The sequence below is a fragment of the Antechinus flavipes genome, chromosome 4, assembly GCF_016432865.1.
Source record: "Antechinus flavipes isolate AdamAnt ecotype Samford, QLD, Australia chromosome 4, AdamAnt_v2, whole genome shotgun sequence".
Lineage (NCBI taxonomy): Eukaryota > Metazoa > Chordata > Mammalia > Dasyuromorphia > Dasyuridae > Antechinus > Antechinus flavipes.
In genome coordinates, this window is record NC_067401.1 from 470441909 (window position 1) to 470454076 (window position 12168).

Consider the following 12168-nt stretch of genomic DNA (forward strand, 5'->3'; position numbering starts at 1 on the left):
AGCAGAAGGTCATAAAGGGCATGTAAAAATATATTCTCATTGGTGACATTTCACCTGATAGATGCCATCGGAAATCCTGGGGATATTTCTGAAAATGTTTTCACCAAGTTTATTTATTTTTAAATGGAAAAAAGCAAAGAAATTTCCATTTTCTTTTCTTAGAGAAAATTTAGGTTGTGAAATATTAAGGTAATAAGTACGTACAATGGTAATTATTAAAAATAATAATAATACTAGCCGATGGTTACATAGCTCCCTAAGGTTCACAAAAAGTTTTACATACGTTTCTTTATTTGAGCTAAAATATCAACTGTTGCTTGCCTAGGGAAAGCAATGGAGAGCACAGAGTCAGTAATGAACTATGTGATCTGGATGAATCATTCAGGTGCTCTGGAGCTTCAAGATTTCCTCATCTGTCAAAAGAAGAGATCAGAGGCCTTGTGACTCAGAAACTTTGCATTTGAATAGTCTCTGTCCCTTCTTAACATTTCTCGTTTAAACATAAATCTACATCACAGTATGGTTCATTCTAACCTTCTAGGGTTCTACATTTTAATATTCTAGACTTATATCTTAACATTCTAGGTTCTATTAATGTTCTGTTTTCAAATAGTTTAAGTTCTATGTCATTTTAGGGTTCTATACCTTAATATTCACGGTGCTATATCTTAATATTCTTTGTTAAAAATATTTATTTCTATATCATAACAATGCATCATAACATTCTAGGTTACACATTTTAACATTCATGATCCTAAAGCGTAATATTTAATTCCTTAACGTTCTATGTTGTAGTCCCCTGCACTCTATGTTGACATTCTATGTTCTGATGCCATGAGTTGTTTTTGTTTTATGTTCTAGGTTTGCCAACTACTTCCTGTTTGACTTTGGATTCTAATTCCTTCCTCAGTAAAATGGGGGAGGAGGGAAAGGTTCATCTAGTTAATCTCTGTGATTATCTGACGATCCCATGATTCTCCCTGATGCTGACTCCGAGGTTTGCCTCTCTCCATTATACTTCACTGCCACATGGCAGCATCCTCTCTTAAGGGGCTGTTCTGCTTGGCCATTACATGGAACATTTCTTTCGGGTCTGAAATAATTCAGATATCATAATTCAAATGATTGATTTAAAAATAATTCGAATAATAATTCAAGTCTACCAGAGAGATTTACCATTGGGTAGGAGAAGGGCCACCATGGGTGGCCATCAATGGCTGGGCGCCTTTCCCCACCACCCAAGTGTTTTCCTCTGGAATCTGATATTTATGGATGTTCTGACCACTTCCAGCCACCTACCAGCCTCTACAGAGAAGCTTCCATAAAATGGCTTTTTATGACTAACTTCTCCCCTCTGGGATAGCACCATTATTATTATTTGAAGTTTATGAGGCACCCTTGGCATAGTAGGTGCGAAGGAAAGACAACTTGGCCGTCCAAAGGAAAACAGATTTTTTTTCTTCTCACCCCTTAAAGAAAACTTGTATATACACATATTAAGCAAAGCAGGGAGACGTGCTGTAAAAACCATTGACTTGGAGTCAGAAGACCCGAGTTCAAATCTTGACTCTGCTACTGACAAGCTTATAATGTCACTTAGCACCTCTCTAAATCTCAGATTCACTATTTGTAAAATGGGATGATGTATGTACCTATCTCCATTATAGGGTTGACACAAGGGTTGGATCAGATCACGTGGACTAGATCTCAAAGATCCCAGCTAACTTTTAAAAAATTATTTTAATATTATATTATTTTTCCAATTATATGATTTTTAACATTCATTTTTTTCTTCTAAATACATTTCCCTATTTGTCATATTGCAAATCAGATCAAAAGGGGAAAAAATAACAAGAGAAAGAGGAAAAAAAGCAAACAAACAGCAACAAAAGGTGAAAATACTATGCTTTGTTCCACATTCAGTCTCCATTGTTCTCTTTATGGATGCGGATGATACTTTTTATCACAAGTTTATTGGATCACCTCATTGTAGATCATAATATGATCTTGTTGTTATAATAACAATGTTCTCTTGGTTCTGCTCACTTCACTCAACTTCAGTCCATGTAAATCTTTCCAGGCCTTTCTGAAATCATCCTGCTGCTCATTTCTTACAGAGCAATAATATTCCATGACATTCATCTACCATAATTTAGTCAGCCATTCTCCCACTGATGGGCATCCACTCAGTTTCCATTTCCTTGCCATTATAAAAAGAATTGCTGGGATAAAGACCTAGTAGAGACATTGCTGGATCAAAGAGTCCACACAGCAGAGAGCACTGTGCCAGGGCCTGGGGGTGCGTTAAAATTTATTCTGCCCTCACAGAGCTCACAGAAATCTCAAAACCTCAGAGTCTGTGAGTTAGGAGAGACCTCAGTGGCTGTCTCTTTTAACCCCTACCTCCAAGGAATTGTCTCAGACATCCCTGACAAATGGTTGTCCACCCTTTCCTCCAGGGTCTCTGAGAAGGGGGAGAGTGAACTTGAGTCTCTTCTTCTCTAGGCTAAATATCCCTACTTCCTTTGAGGAGAAGAATGAAGTCTTATAAAAGGAATAAGACAAAAACACAGATAAGTAAATAAACAACATTTAATTCACTTTAATTTAATTTAATTCAACAAACATTTATTAAGCATTTTGTTAGACCCTGGGGATATAAAAATTTTAAAAAGGGAAAAAACAGTCCCTGAGTTCAAGATGCTTATATTCTAATGCTCAAAATAGCTTTGCCCTCCAACTTTCTTCTTGATCCAATTTGCCTCTATCAAAAGTGCCCCATTTTTCTGTCTTATGTCACCTGCGTATTATTCTTCATTTATCACTCTTCTTTGTGCCACATATGCAGCACAAATCTCATTATTTCTCCTCTCGCAAATCTCTTGAATATGAGCTCTTCTCTCTACTCACAAATCCTCGATTGAGGTCTTCACCACCTCCCACCCAGAGTGTTTCATTAGTTGCCTAATGAGCGTCCCTGCCCAGATACCATTGTGATTTTCCTTAAATACAAATCTGACTCTCTTTATAAGTATCCTTATAGTCAATAAACTTCAATGAATCTTTATAATCTCTAGGGAGGGAGCTACTGGAACATACTGAGCAGAGGAGAGAAGCCAGTGAAGAAGAAATGCTTTAGGACTCTCACTGTGGCAGAGGATGGACGGCAGAGAAGAAGGAAATAACATTTATTAAGCCCCTACTGTGTGCCAAGCCCTTTACAAATATTTCTCATTTGATCCTCCCAACCATTCTGGGAGAAGGTGCTATAATTACTTTACAATAAAGAAAACTGAGCAAAAGCATCTCTATTGCTCTTTGGGGACCCTCGGTTTTGAATCCTCAGACTGTGTGTTGTGATTTCCAGTCCTAGGGAATTGTGGGATGAGAAAGATGGACTTTTGGATCTAGAAACTTTGGGAGAGTTGAGACTATATGGTCCCACCCCAAAGGGATCCAGGCCTCCAGTTCAGAGGCCAGTTCTTTGTTCTTCTGAAGGATGAATGAGAAGCAAAGACATCCCGAGGGGATCTGAACAGGCGCTGAGTTAGCTACGTTCTAGGAAAGAGGAATGACAGATGGACTGGGACCTGAGAAATGTCAAAAGCTCTAGTGGAAGTCGCCCAGCACATTGGATAGACCTTCTCTAGGGGGTTCCTAGAAGCCCTTGGAGGAGAAGTTACCAAGTGAGGGGGGTTTCAATTTGCACCAGGGGAGGGCACAGATCTGGCAATGAAGTCACAACTATATATTGCCCTCACACTTAATTCTTTAGACTTGGGGCACCCTCTTCTCCTTTCAGCTTCCTTTTATGTGTCATCTCCTCAAGGGCAGGGAATTTTGGGGGGAGGGGCTTGTATTTTTATTTTCTTGGTCCATAATTAGGTGCTGAATAAATATTCTTTCTTTTTATCTATCCATCTATCTATGTATCTATCCATCCATCTATCTATATATCTCTCTATCCATCTCTCTATCCCTCTGTCTGTCTGTCTATCTGTCTGTTTGCCTGTCTGTCTATCTAGCTATCAAATATCTATCCATCTATTTATCTATCTATCCATGCATCTATCTATCTAACAGTCTATCTATCTGTCCATCTTATCAGAAGCAGCTCGAGGCTTAGTGCAATCAAGCACCTGGCTTGGAGTCAGAAATACCTCAGTATTTCTAGATACTTTACTAGATGGATAACTTTTCCTTGCCTCAATTTCCTCAATTGCAAAATCAATACATCTGCCTCGGCTGATCATTGTCAGGACCAAAAAAGGATAACATTTGTAAAGCATTCAGCATAGCACCTGGCACATAGTGATTCATAGCTGCTTGTTGCTTTGCCTTTCTTTCCCTTCCCTTTCTCTTTCTCTGGCTCCTATATCTTTCTTCCTCCTTGGAAAGAAAGTTAAGTGATTGCTGGCTGACTCACGGCAATTCATTTGCATTGCTAAACCTTTCTTAAGAAAAGAGCATATTCCATGTGGAGCCTGTTCTTGCCTTCCCTTTCCCTTGTAGGCATCTGCGACTTATTTAAATAGGTCAGATTGGAGTTACTTCTATTGTAAATCTTATCTGTTCATTTTATGCAGTGTGAGATCAAGGAGAGAAGCCAGAAAACCCTGGATTAAGGTCTTGTTTCTGACACAAATTGGCAAAGGGATCCAGGCCAAGTTATTGAACTTTCTGGTGCCCCAGGCAACTCTCAAAAAACTCAGCAGTTTCAGAGAAGGGGAAAGCCTGCTCTGGTGGCTGGAACTGCCATCTTTGGGAGCTTTTTGTGCCAATGAAATCCCAGATTGAGTTCCTATTGCTTTCTAATTTGGTACTGATTTTAATCTTTGCTTTTACAAAGTCAGAGATCTAAGTCTACACATCTGGCTGTTTCACAAATTAGTTCCATGCAAGTAATTAGGAGTTCCTTGCCAATTCAATTTTAGTCGATGTCATTTTGTGTGAGATTCTATTTGGTGCTTCTAGAAGGAAATATTAATGCTGTCTAGACAGGAGGCTTCTTTATTGTCCACAAACCCTTTACTGCTTCCTTTTTCTTTCTTTCTTTCTTTTTTTAGTCCTAAATTATCTTTTAGAGTCACGTTCTGTGTTCCTTTTGGCGTTGAAGCCATCGAATGTTGACATATAGGTTGATTTAGTTTCAATAGTCTCATCAAATTTTTCAGTGGCTTTATCTGCCTTCTCCTGTTCTGCAATAGATATCGGGGCAGAAACTGCAATTGCTTTCTTGTCAAAAGTCCATTGAGAGCAATAGAAATTTACGAATGAAATTATCCATGAAATGATGTCTTTGGTTGCCTTTGGAGGCTCAATAAACTAATTTCTTTGACTCTCTAAGAAGAATCTCTGAGGTTTCCTTCCACTCAATAGCAACTTCTTTTTCTCTTCTGAATTCATTTATCGCAAGAATACAAACACTAATATTCTTCTTTTTCTTTAAGAGTGTGTTTGCTCAGAGATCATTGGACAAGAATATCAAATTCAGCGTTTCAAGAGCTAAGTTGATATCTATTGCAACATAGACTGGACTTGTCATTTAACTATGGGGAACTCCCAGATTTCTTTTATTAATGCACTTTGGTATCTTTTCAGAAAGTTATAGTTTTAGATTGCATCTCTCTCTCATTCTCTCTCTCTCTCTCTCTCTCTCTTTCTCTCTTTCTCCTCTCTCTCTCTCTCTCCTCTCTGTCTCTCTTTCTCTCTCTTTTTCTCTCTCTCTCCTCTCTGTCTCTCTGTCTCTCTCTCTCTGTCTCTCTCTCTCCTCTCTGTCTTTCTGTCTCTGTCTCTGTATCTCTGTCTCTCTGTCTCTCTGTCTCTCTCTCTCTCTCTCTCTTTATCTCTGTCTGTCTCTCTCTCTAGATAACTATAGGTATAGTTTCCTGGAGCACTGAAGGGATTATGTAACTTACTCAGAGTCATCCGTCCAAGATGTGTCAGAGGTGAGACTTGAACATAGGTTGTCCTGCCTTTGAGGTCAACCCACTCTCCACAGCCCTGCTAATGTTTATAACAAAGAGTTTTTAAAACAGTGTGAGTCTTAGCATCTGCTGGATTCTTTTGTTCCTCGACCACCAGTGCTGGAAAAAGGCTGCACAGGCCACTTTCTATTTGATTCTCTCAACAACCCTATTATTACCTCATTTTACATTTGAGGATTTTTTTCTTAACTTTTGAAGCAAACAAAGTTTAAGTGATTTGCTCCGGATCACACAGCTAGTAAGTATCTGAAGTAAATTCAGATTTTCTTGCCTCAAGTCCTAGCTCTCTATCCACTGTACCATAACCTATCTGCTTCTGTATTTGTATTGAGTAGACATAGGTAGAGTGCAGAAAGTGCTCCTATTGTAGCCCAAGATCTCATCAGTTTTTGCAGCTTCCTCAATATCCTGCTGACTCCCTCAGAGCTTGGAGTCCACTAAGATGCCCGGATCTGTGGGACTAGAAAGATAATAGTGTCCTCAATAAAAATATGAAGCAAGAAGGAGGAGTGGTTTTTAAGAGAGATGACCAATTTTGCTTTGGAAATTTTGAATTTGAGCTATTAAAGGACTTTCAGATGGAGATATCCAGAAATCAATTGGTGAAACATCTCAGAAATTTAGGAGAAACTTTAGGGTTCCGTACATAAAGATGGGATTCGTTTATGTTGAAATGACAATGGAGCCCATGGGAGCTAATCCTCTTACTAAGAAAGAGAATGTATAGAGAATAGCAGAAAACTTAGGAGAGAATTCTGGGACATGTCCATGTGTAGGTATTGAAAGATAGAAAGTGAACTCAGAAAACATTGAATTGAAGTAGGCAAGCAGGTTGAAGTGTCATGGAAGCCAAGGCAAGAGAAAGTATTCAGTATGATTTGTGGTCCTTAGCCTGTTTTTGTATCATGGATCCCTTTTGCCATCTGCTAAAGTCTATGGGTTTCTTTTTAGAAGAATATTTTTTATTCTTATTTTTATTTAGAAGAATATTTTGGAAAGAAACGATAAATTTCAGATAGGAGTTAGTAAAAAAGAAAGATTTGATTTTGCAAATTCAAGAAGCCCCTAAATTTATCCACAGACCCCTTTGGAGATCTAATTTAATTAGATCACTAATTTAGAAGAGGAATTTGGTCAACATATCAAAAGTTTCACAGAAACCTTCCAAGGAAGATGAGGATTTCAGAAAATCTATTAGATTTAGCAAGAAAGAGATCCCTCATATTCTTGGAGAGAATCATTTCAGACAGTGGCAATTAGTATATGGCCGGTATACATAGTATTCATTTAATAATCTCTTACTAGATTGGATTAGGAACCCGACTGTCATAGAATGGAAAGAAAGTGGATGATGGGGAAATAAAGGGGAATGAAAGCAAATAACTGCTGAGAAAGAGAGGAAAGCTAAAGAAAGATAATTTGACAAGATGCTAGGGTCAAGTAAAGAATTCTTTTCTTTTCCTCCTTCCTTCCTTCCTTCCTCCTTCTCCTCCTCCTCTTCCTTCTCTTCCTCCTCCTCCTCCTCCTCCTTCTCCTCCTCCCCCTCTTCCTCCTCTCTCTCTTTCTCTTTCCTTCTTTCTTTTGTTATTGGGAGACATAAGTATAGATTTGTAGCTGTCAGTGAAGAAAATAGTAGAGAAGGGTTAAAGTTGAGTTAAAAGGAGAGAATAACTGATTACTGGAGCACATTTACAAAAGATTTGAGAAAAGATAGGATCAAGGTGCAAGTAGAGGGCTGACCTTGAAATGAAGAAGGAGTGAAGGTGTATAAGCATTTGTGGTTTGGAATAGAGATAAGGGAGCTTATGAATGATGGCCTTGATTTCATCAGGAAAGTGGTGAGGTTATCTCCTGAGAGAAGGGCTTGGGACTGGAATAAAGACTGAAAAAGAGGGGAGACTCCTTGAAAAATACCCCTGTCGGGAGTATGATCTAGAGTCCATCAGATAAGAATGAAAGGATTTATGTTGGCTGTGAGCACCCAGTTGAGATTAGATAACACGAATCTGTATCCAACCCAGCTGACTTGGTTCTGTGACTTCCTCCTATATTCAGCAGCCTGGGATGGTGGGGGTTACCTGGGGCTGCGGATTCTCAAGATTTGGATGGTGGTAGAAGAGGGTCAAAGGTGGAGGACAGAGTATATTTGAAGAGATCAACTAAAGGGTCAATACTGTGAAGACCATAAAGTAGAGACAGAGGAGAGTTGATAGACTGGGAGAACAGAGAAGTGTAGTGAGGTCAGTGTAAGGAGAAAGAAGAAGTTTAGTAGAGCTGAGGCACAGGGAAAGAAGGAAAAAAAATAAAATCAGAATCAGATTTATATGGAGTAGAAAAATCTTAAATTTGACCATCCCTGTGATGGCTGAGGTGAGATTCAGATGGCCATTGGAATTAAGCAAGTTGGTTAATTAAGAGGATAGGTATTCCAGAATTCCATTTATATAGAACACATTTTATGTCATTTATATAAGTAAATTATAAATTATACATTTATATTAAAATTTACACAAATTATAAATTATATATTACATAAATTTACATATAAATTACATATACATTTATATGTAATTCTCTGCATTTTATATGACACACATGTATATTACATATTCATTTAATAATCTCTTACTAGATTGGATTAGGAACCTGATTGACATGGGATGGAGAGAAAGTGGATGATGGGGAAATGAAGGGGAATGAAAGCAAATAATTGCTGAGAAAGGGAGGAAAGCTGTAAGAGAATGTGCTTCTCACATTGGAAAATGTACCTAGGGATGAGGTATCTTCCTTCAGAGTAGCCAGGTTTTCATAACTGGCAGCGGATGAAAAGATTGTGCTATTAAAGAAGAGATGAGATGGAGAAGAGATGGAGAATAAGGGATTAATATCCACGATGACTAGAAACATAACAAGAGAGAGCCAAGTAGCCTGTGATGAGATTAGGTCACTAGGAGTGGATGAATTGCATTTTTGGGTCCTGAAAGAACTGGCAAGTGAAATGAGTGAGTCAGTGTTAATGACCTTGGAAAGATCAGACTTGGAGAGCAGTCGAGGTGCTCTAGGATTAGAGAAAAACAATTTTGCTCTAATTTTCAGAAAAAGGCAAGGGTGAATTTGACTTTGGTTCCTAAAGATGTTTTAGAACATATTATGAGAGAAATGGACGTACATCAGGCATCTACAAAAAGAAATGGTGATTCCAAAGAGCCAGAATGATTCATATGGAAAAGACCTTGTCAAGCCCATTTCATCTCCTTTTTGACAGGCTGCTTGGATTGGTAGATAAAGGGGATAGCTGTAGATATAGTTTGATTGGGTTTTATCAAAACATTGGGCAAATTCCCTCATTAATAGAATAATGGGGACGGTTCTGGGTTTAGAATCAAGGGACTTAGATTCAAATCCTGAGTTTCCCACTCACTACCTATATGACCTCAGGGAATTTATTTCCCTTCTCTGGACCTCATTCATTTGCTGCATCTGAAAATGAAAGGATTGGGCTTGATAAACTCTAAGTTTTCTTTTACCTTTAAATCTTCCATCCCATGCTGTCTTTATGGACAAGATGAAGACAACGGGCTACGGGATAACTCAGTTAGCTAGACTTGGAATAGTTTTAATATTTGGACCTAAAGAGCCAATTATTAGTTTCATGTCACTTTAGAAAGACCTTGTTAGTGGAGCGCCCCAGGAATCCATCTGTGCTCTGTGCAATTGAATATTCTTATAAATGAGTTAGAAAAAACAAAAACTATAAATGGCTTATTTATCCAATTTGCAGGATGACATTAAATTTCCATATTGGATCATCCAATCATCCAAAATGATCTAGGCAGACTGAATTACATTACGTGATTGCATTGAGTTCCATTAGACTGACTCTAATAAGATGCACTTTAAATGGGATAAGCATAAAACTTAAAAATTTAACTTCATGAATTAAGATTGGCTAGAGAGCAGTTCATCTGAAAAAGTACTGGGGGTCTTAGTGGACAGCAAACTCAATATATACCAACAGTTCAAGATGGCAGTAGCTAATGGAATCTTGGGCTATATTAAGAGTGACACAGCATCCGGAGCTGTCACTTCTGGCAGGGACCTTTCCCTTTTTATAGTTTACATTTATTTAAATTATTAAGAAACAGGCCTGTGTCTAGTCAGGCTGTCCCTTACAGTTTCACTGGAAGCTCCTTGAGGACAGGACCTATTTTTTTTTTTCTTTTGCCTTTGTGTCATCAGAATTTTGGAACATAGTAGGGTATTTAATAAAGGCTTTTTTCATTCATTCATGTATTCACTCATTATATAATGTTTTTTCCATGTACTTTATGCATACCTGTTGTTTCTCATGATAGCATGGAGACTCCTTGAAAGAAGTGAGTGCTGCTTTTATTTCTTAATCTCTGTCAGAACTTAATCCAGTACCCGGCACTGAGGATGGTTTTGTTGATTAATTGACACCCAACCCCAGCAGCAGCCCCGGAGGATTCTCCACTTAGCCGAACATCCCAGAATTTGGACCTGGACGGGATGCTGGACATGTTCCGCACAGGAAACTGAGGCCTAGGATGGCTTGTCAGGGTCACCCAGGGGGCTTGTTGAAGGGCCAGCTCTACAACCCAGATCCCGGGCCCCAAATGTGGGCTCTTCCCCTTGACCACACGCTTCTCCTGCCTTAATCAGTAACAGTCACATGTGGGTAGAGAGAAAGAGACCAGGAATGGGGTATTTCATTACACCATGTAAATAATCAAAATTGGAGTCATAACAAATGTCAGTGGAGAGAGAGGGCCCTTTTCATCAGTGGGGACCTGGGCGGGGGAGGAGGGTGGGCAGGGTGCACAAAGCCTGAAGCCCCACTTTCCGCCTTCCACCCTTTCCCCACCGGAGACCTCGGTCATTTGATGAGCTTGGCTGAAGACTCTCCCTCCCTAACTCCCCTCCCCCAGTGATGTCAAAGCGAGAAGGGCCTCCCTGAATGCCAGGCCATGTGGTTCCCATTAAGAGAGTGTTTGAGGGGGGCCATGTGGTTGGGAGGATATATCATCAGCCTGTCCATCCCCCTTCCAAATCTAACTCCAGTGGAGTTTCTGGTCTTAAAGGAAAAGATGTCTTAGCAGAAGTCAGCGCGCCGGAAAAACAAGTCAGACCAATGTCTGAGCCATGTTGGGAAAAGTTGCCTGAAAATTGGGGGTGGTGGGTGGGGGTGGGGAGGAGGCAGTCCCACTGTTTATTGAATTTGGAAATAGCCATCGGAAACGTGGTCAGCTTGGTGGAGTCCAGGGCCCAGCCTTGCTGTCCTGCGGACTTTTGCTTACGCCCTCCTAACTTCTGCTCAAATATCCTCTTCCATTCATCCTGAGAGGCAATGTGTGAAAAAATGATGAAAACTTCACTTAGAATTCAGCCTTTGCTATTTACTCACTCATTCTAGGATCTTGGGCAGCCCACAAACTTCCTGAGTCACTGTTTCCTTATTTGTAAAATGCCAGTTTTAAGTTGTATAATTTCTTTCAACTTTCAGTCGGTGACTCCATTCAGTCATAGGTCATTAAGTATGGAAACTGGAAAAAAAAACTTAGAAATCCCCTAGATGATCCTCAATTAACTTCAGTTCTATGAGCATTGATTACCAAGCACAATATTAGTTATTATTATTAGGTATTGGGATTATTACACAGGATTAGCTTCATTCTGTGTGCCTGGTACTTTGGTGCTGGGGATAACGGAGACAAAAATAAAAAGGACCTGCTCTCAAGAGCCTTATATTCTACTAGAGGAAGTGGGGAATAAGACCCAGGTAAGTAAGTGCAAAATATTCAGGGAACAAACAAAAGTTGCCAAGCCCAAGTGAGGAAAACGGCTGCTTCTTCCTTTCCTTTTCTGGGCCTATTTCCTTGTCTGGTTGGGGTTGACCATACTACTTTATTTGGTCGATCAAGTCTTTTTTTTTTAGGGGTTTACTATGTGGTGGGCAATCCAAGAAAAGCAGTCTGCTCTCAAGGAACTGGTCGTCTGATGGGGAAGTCTACATGCAAACAATTATGTACACATGAAATAAAAAGACGGATAAATGGGAGGTCATGTTGGAGGGAAGTGCAGATGGTGGAAACTTCAGGGAAGGATAGCCAGGATGATGAGAAGAGAACAGAAGAAGCCATTGGGAAGACCCTATGCCGGG

General features: G+C 39.5%; 1 long non-coding RNA gene across 1 annotated transcript; it reads left to right on the plus strand.

The window, feature by feature from the left end:
• Window positions 1–892: 892 nt before the first annotated feature.
• Window positions 893–3302, plus strand: LOC127563261 (uncharacterized). Its single transcript, XR_007953940.1, has 2 exons — window positions 893–997; window positions 3078–3302. It is a non-coding gene; the product is annotated as an uncharacterized LOC127563261 (long non-coding RNA).
• The last annotated feature ends 8866 nt before the right edge of the window (window positions 3303–12168 follow it).